The sequence below is a fragment of the Manis javanica genome, chromosome 16, assembly GCF_040802235.1.
Source record: "Manis javanica isolate MJ-LG chromosome 16, MJ_LKY, whole genome shotgun sequence".
NCBI classification, from domain to species: Eukaryota; Metazoa; Chordata; class Mammalia; order Pholidota; family Manidae; genus Manis; species Manis javanica.
In genome coordinates this window covers 49,583,569-49,591,231 of record NC_133171.1, presented here as the reverse complement: position 1 = coordinate 49,591,231, position 7,663 = coordinate 49,583,569, and positions in this window count along the sequence as shown.

Genomic DNA, 7,663 nt, shown 5'->3' with positions numbered 1-7,663 from the left:
AGGCTGGCAGAGCACCCATTTCAGATGCACAGGAGAGGTGATTGCTTGGGGTCTCAGGCTCTTGGTGCTGATATTTTTAGTTATAACACTGGACCGTGTGTCAAGAGTCCTGGGTTATAGTACCAGCTCTGTTACTTATGAGCTATAAGTAGGAAATACAAATTGCCTATAAAGGCTCTTGGCCCCTGCCAAGGTGAACACATCTACTGAGGTTTGGTGCCCTTAAAAGCTCCCCCACCATAGACATGGTTACAGATATCCTAGGAAAGTGAGCCCACATCTAACCTAGCAGCTGTGCAGAGAATATTCCCAGACTGTCTCCTCTGTGCCTTCTGAACTTCAATATTGGTTCTTTTGCTTCAGACCTGGTTTTTCCACTCTAATTTCTCCCTATTTAAAATTTTTCCTTCTTCTCAGACCACCTTTCTTCATTCTTGTCCCCATCCTCACCCAGGACACTCCCTTTCCTGATGTCATTTCCAGAATTCTGCAGAGCCAGGACTAGGGCAAAGCAAGTGAGGCTCTAGCAAACAAAATTGAAGTAGGCATCATTGTCAGGACTGCCCCTTCCCCAGCAAGACCCTGGGAGTGAGCACTTCTGTCCTGTGCCCTAAGTGTCAGACCTACACGCCTTGCCCCAGCCCTGAATCCCAGCTCGAGTCTGTCTCCTCGTCCCTTTCCTCCCCTCCTCCTTGATCCAGAGGGCTTTCAGCCGTCATCACGTCTGGGCCCATTCACACCAGGGTTCTCCAAGTCTTCTTCCAATGAACAAATTTCCTTCCACCCCTCAGGACTTCAGACATGTCATTTCTTCTGCCTGAAACATGGCCCTATCCCACCCAACCTAAAATCTTCATGACTGCTTTTCTTCAGCCCTCCTGTCTCAGGTTAAATACTACCCTTGCAAGGAAGTCCTTCCTGATTCCTTAGAGTAAGTTAGAGGCCCAGTTATATATTCTCCCGGAACATTACACTCATCCTTTGTAGCATCTATCACAATTGTGATTCATTATTTATGCAGTTATTTGGTTAATGCCCACCAGTCTGTATGTACATGAAACTACGTGTAGTAGTCAGAGCCCTGGCAGGAAACAGATGGCATATTCTAGTGGAGTAATTGATTTTGAGAGTTTAGGGCAGCAAGGGTGTGAAGCTATTACTTCTCCCAAGCCTGAAGGGGCAAGACAAGAGAGCGATTTCTAGAATCTGGAGAGAAGTATGGCTGTACTCCAGAGAAAGGGGATCTGTGGCTTTAGGCAGAGGAATGCAGACCTTGCCAGCCTACAAGCCAGCAGGAGAGAGCCAGGGAATGAGTGTCTCAGCCTCTATCTCCTCTCTCCTCCAGTCTCCTGCCTCCCATTGGCCAAACCGAACTGAAAGGGCAGACAGGCCAGGTGCTGTAGTCCACACAGGTCAGCCTGCTGGGCGCAGGTCAGGGTGGAGGAGGATGCAGACCTGGAGGGGCAAATGAAGATGTCCATCACAGCAGACCACATCTATCTTGATCACCCCCCAGTCTTTAATGAATATCCCAGTTCCTAGCACTGAGTAGGTGAAGATATATTGGTGTTAAATGAAGGAAAGAGCACAGGGAGGAATTCTCACCTATGTCCCAGGGACATTGTAAGATCAAATGAGACTAGGTGCATGAAAGTATTCTGTGAACCATGAAGTAGTAAACAAATAAGAAACATTATCATTCTTATTCTGATTCTTCTTCCTATTGTGAGATCAGTCTCTGAAGGAGAATCACACCTTCCACAAGAAGCCAGCTGGCTGCATTCATTTTCTTGGCTGGCCAGAGCATCAGCCCCTGAGGGCCCTGTTTGTCTGAGTATCTGACCCAAAGGCATCCGTGAGGCATGAACTCACCCTCTGTCCAGGGGCAGTTCTTGGTGAGAGCACATCTATACCGCAAGGGCACTTTATGTTTCCTTTATTGAGTTAAAAATAAAATAACATTTTCTGGCAGCAAAATGCTCCCTGTCATACCTGGGGACTAAAGGTTTATTACAACTTTATTAAAATATATTACATAAATTGAAGAGCCAAGTTCTCCAGCCAGCTGACGGAGTCACTGCCTCTTTGTAGATGTTTTGCTTTTGTATTAAGGAAGTTGTCACAAGTAATTTGGATGGGAGCATGTAGTTATGGACTGCCAAATATTGATTAATTAAGCCGATGTTTGGATTAGTTCTGCCTGATAGTTTCATTAGGGAAAATGACTCAAATATGGAATAAAGGCGCAAAGGGGAAAAGAAAGTATCATCTCAAAAGTGGGTCCTAAGCTAAGGAAATTCACCCTGCATTCATTAGTGTGTGTGTGCATGCGTGTGTGTGTCTCTTCAAGTATTCCAGCAAAAGATGGGCCCATATATAAGGATTATAAGTAGTTAATATGAATTTTGCTCCCAGTATCAGCTCCTTTTCTGATCTCATCTTTAAACTTGACCTCTGTGGGCAACCACTTCCCCAAGTCAAATTTCCAAATGTTCATTGAGCCTTTAGCCATTGAACCAGAGGCTCCAGTCACCTGGGCTGACCATTCATGAGACCCTGAGGGACAAGCAAAGCCTGACAGAGAAGACGGGGGTTCATTTGCGCCTCCCCCCAGAACCTAGCAGAAATGCTGGGCAAAAGGCAAGATTCTCAGAAAGGCAGGAAGATACTTTCCCCAAGCTCAAAGGAAGACATGTGAGTCAACCTCAAATGTCATGTGCTTTTAGGAAATTGTATTTTAGCGAATACTTAACTCAAATAATGAAAGACATAGGCATTCTTGGAGTTTGTATAGATGTGTGTGGCTTTTGCCCTCATAAATTCATTCACACAAACATTGACATCAAACATTAATGCTCGGCCTGGAGCTGTTCAACTCACAAGAGGGGCAAAAACATGTTCCTTGCCCTTAACAATGTAAAACCTATATGAGAAAGCAAGTCTCCTGTGTATGTCTTATGAGCTCCACCTACCCCAACCAACTTCACTGTATTTTCCAACAATATTGTACTTTTTAAAAATTCCTTATGTGCATCATGCTCTTTCTCATTGCCAGAATTTTGTTCATGCTGTTGCCACTGCCTGGAACATTTTTTTCCCAACCCTACCACCTTATCCCCAGTTCTCCTGGGTAATTCCTGCTCATCCTTGAGGTTTTATATTAGTTTAAGTGTCATTTCTTCTGGGAAGCCTTCCTGGGTCACAGATACCCAGATTAGGTATGTAGTATTCATTACATGCTCCATAGCACCTTTGCTACCCCAGTTGTAGGAGAGTCCCCACAACACATTGCTACTGCTTACTTAATTGTCCATCCTCCCCTCCATACCAAAGGCATGAGGGAGAGAGGGCATCTGGCTTGCAATACTCTCAGTGCTTAGCATAACACGGAACAGGGGTGAGTAAATGGGGAGAAACTAAGTATCTGGATGACGTCTACTAGTGTCAACAGTGGGAAACTTGGCAAGCCACCTCCCTTTCTCATTACCTCTTCCCTCCCCTGTTAAATGGGACTAAGATATGACAGCCATTGGGCACCCACTGATGTCCATGACTGATGTCCTGGCTGATCTGATTGGCCAACTGAATGTTTTCTCACCCTCTTTCGGCTCCAAGTGAGGCAGCATGCCCGACCAGAGACTCTGACATCCCAAAGAGAAATCTCATTGAAATGAAGATCAATGAGTAAACTTATCCCTCCCTTCTTCAAAGAGTTCATGATAGCTCAAACTAGAAGGCCTCTGTCAACTGCCAAACAACACCAGAAGAGAAGTGATATTATGTAAGACAACCAACAAATCTATATGTTGCTCTTTTACAATAATCAGTGGCCAGATGAGTAAAATTCTGCTGTGACCTGACACACAAGACATAAACGCTCTTGGTCCTACTATGACATCTAAGAGATATAGATATAGATACAGACATAGGATACAATGGATATGGACACAGAAGTGAAGATGTAGGAGATAGAGGTAGAGGTAGATAGGTATATAGGCTAAGGGATCTATAAAACTTGTTAATAGGCTGCAGAAAATAATTGGTGAATATGGCCAGTAGACTACAAAATTTGAATTTCAGTCTCAAAAATGTGAATCCTCTTCTCTCTCTCCCCACCCTCTCTAGTTACTTTCATTTTTCCCATCCAAGTGGACTTCAGTGACACCTCCACGGCCGTCCAAATGGCCGTTTACATACATCCTCACATAAGGAAATGTGTGATCACAATTCCGCTCGCATGTCCAAGTGGGCGGGTGCAATGGGAAGGCACTGGAAAGTGTGAAGGGAACACCCAGAGATGCCATATGAGACATGAGGGCTTACTGGGACTTACTTAACAGGAAGTCCAGGAATGGCTGGCTGGACAAGGTTGCTCACACCTCTCGTGTACAGGAAGGGAGCTGCTTAAATGGATGAGGAGATAAAGTGTGTGTCAGGGGACAAAGACTATGTGCTTTGCAAGAAGGGATCATTCTTTGCAACCAGTGTCCTTCGTGTAACCAAAACTTTGGTGAGGGGGGTCTGCCACCCAATAAGATATTTCCGTAGACAAAGCGGGCCTGGCAATGGCCAGCCACAGGCCTTCAACACACCGTATAGTTAGCACACCGCCCAAAGGACAGGACCATGCAGACCCATGGTTATTCTGGGACAAAAGGTTATAAGTGTGCATTGCTTGTCCCCACAGGGGGACAGGACCCCTTTACCTTGAGAGTGGGTTCCCTCATCGCTCATCTGTCCCCCTCACTTCTCTCTGGAATGCTCTTTCCTCACTCAGGTTCTAATAACTGCCTGTTTTTCCTCAGGCTCCTGTGAATCTCAGTTGGCTTATTCCTATCCTGGAGGGTAATTTTCCACTGGGTTTTGTGGGGGGCGTTGGAAGAATGGGGCACCTAGGAAGGCAGCCCCTCCGCAGCCACAGCAGCTTTAAAGCAGGCTGGGGTCCAGCACCCTCCACCTCTCCTCTTCCCACGCTGCCTCTGCAACCCCACCTCCTACCACAGTTTCTAATGGGGGAAGGGAACAAATAAACAAAGAATATCCCAACTTCCAAAGCCAGAACAAGTTTTGATTTAAAAGAAAAAATAAAGCCATGGCGTACATATAAACTGCCTTCAAGGTCTGAAAGTCCCCAGGCTCAAATGCTAACAAAAAGAGTGTTCACAGAAACCCAGCCCTGTCTTTTTTCTTCCAGTTTGTCTCCATTACAAGAAGAGCAGATTTCCGTTCCCTACAAACCTAATAAAGCTGCTTCCCATACTGGAGGCAGGCAGGTGTGTCCCGGGCCATCTGCAATTGAGCAAGGCCAGCAAACAGAGGAACATCCTTCCCCACCCTGGGGGATGAGTGTGTTTACTGCGCAGAGAGACAGTAAAACTCACAAGGGAGCCCAGAAACCCATACCTGGAAGGACCTGCCCCACAAAAGGGCAGTGTAAGTAAGTTTTTTGCAACTTCACTAAGTGCCTCTTGAATCCCAGAGAAAGGGCAGATTCGGTGTCGTACATGTCTGCCTGTAGCAGATGGTAAGCATACATGTGGGTGTGGCTCTCCTGGTCACACTGCAGTGTAGGATAGAGATGAGGCCTGTGGGCTTTGGAGTCAGAAGACCTGGGTTTGAATCCTGGCTCTTGGGCTCCTCAGTTTCTGATTGTCCTAAATTGAGCTCCCCAAGAAATAGAACCTGATTCAAGGATTTGATTATTACATGAGGGTGTAACTCCAGGGCAGGGGGGGCTGTGAGGGGAAATCCTGGGGCAAAATACCTTTGAAACCAAAATCAGTCAAAGGGAGAAATAAAGTGGGAGAAACTTGTTTATTTCTTACAAGCAGTCATTCCAGCATTTCTCTCAACCAGGCTGCAGAAAAAGAGACCATACCCAACCTCTCTGGTCTAGATATGGCCTCTTAGTCCATGTAATTACCTATTGATATGAAGATGAACTACTACTCTCTACCCCTTGGAAACACCTATTGACAGGGAGATGCACTAAAGCCAGGCCAGAGATTCTGGAAATACTGCAATTTTACCCACAGAGGGTGCCCAGGGACAACCTGGAGTGAAGTGGGAACATGAGACAAGGAAGGTAGGAAGCCAACACAGCACTCCAGAGAGCAGGCCACAGCTGGGGACACCTGGGCTCCTCCTTGGTGAGGACACCTGGGAGATGTAGTTAATGCCCCAGAGTTGTCCTGGTTTCCAAAACTCATAGCCCTGTGCAGACAACTTAAATCCTGAGCACCTTTGGGTTTCCCAAGCCAAACTTTGGTTTTCCTCCAGTAAGAAGTATGAATTTATTAGGGGAGTTCACCTCTGTGGTTTACATGCAAAGTCAGTGCCTAGGTCCTGAGCTGTAGCACCACCCAAGAAATCACATGTGCTTTGAGTGGTGAAAGATGAAGACAGATCTGAACTGAGTCTAACAGATGACTCACTAGCTGTGTGGCCGCAGGAGTGCTGTTTAACCTCTCTGGGCCTCAGTGCCCTCATCTGTAGTCCTGCAATAACCCAAACAGACTTCTCATAGTTATGGTGAGAATTGAATTCAAGGAGGTGGACATGCAGACACAGGGCCTGGAGAGATGGAAGATCTCCGTTTTCCCTCCCTTGCCCTAGGGCCCACCCATCCAGTGCCAAGAGCTCCACCAGCCTCTCAGCCAGCCTTCAGTCTCCACATTGATTGGTGAAGGCCCCAGGATAGGGAACTCCAGCCCTGTCTGGGCAAATGGCCCCGTCTGACCATTGCCTAGAGCTGGTCTGTCCTTTCTCCCTGCGATGGTAAGATGTGCCCCTAGGACAACCAGAAGCCAGCCAACTGGGCCACACATGCTGAGGCCCCACATGTGCTGGGTTTTGTTGCTTCCCTCAGATATCCTGGCCCCACCCTGCCATGCTTTACCCACCACTCTTCACCCCAGAGTTGAAATCGGCTCTGCCACAGTTGTGATTCCTCAGCAGGAAACTACAGCTAGATCAAGGATAAAAACTCCAGCAAGGAATGGTCTACCCCTCTCTTTTCCTTCTACACACACACATATGCACACACACACACACACATGCACATGCACATGCATGCACCCATCACTCACAGGAGAAGTGGAGAGAGAGACATGACAGACCAGTCACAGAAAGCAAAAACAGAGATGAAACAGACAAGAAGAGACTCCTGGGCTCTCCTCCGAGTGGAGGCAGGACAGGACAGGAAGGCAGGCAGGGCTGGGGTGGAGGTGTGAGAGCCTCAGCTCAAGAGGGTGGAGGAGGCAGCCAGCTGTCTGGGAGAGAAAGGCAGGCCTAAGGGGATTGTGCTCAGGAAGGTTTAGCATCCTAAATGGCAGTAATGACATGGTGTGTGTGTGCGTGCGTTTGCAGGTATGTGTGTGTATGCACACCTCTGGGTGAGCATGCACTCGTGAGTGTTACCAGCTCAGAAACAGAGCACAGACATGAAGGTGGGAAGCAGATGGCCTGGAAACAGTGCAGGGGCCATTGAGGAAGCTGGTTATCCCCAGCCCTGCCAGGGCTGCTCTTCTGGAGGCATTTGAACAGGACCTCCTGAGCAGATGTTGAATGCTGCAGCCTGGTCCCTTCCCAAGAGGGTGGGCCACAGGTGGGACAGGAAATGCAGACACAGCCCTCCTACCTAGTCTTCTCACTCTACTGCCAT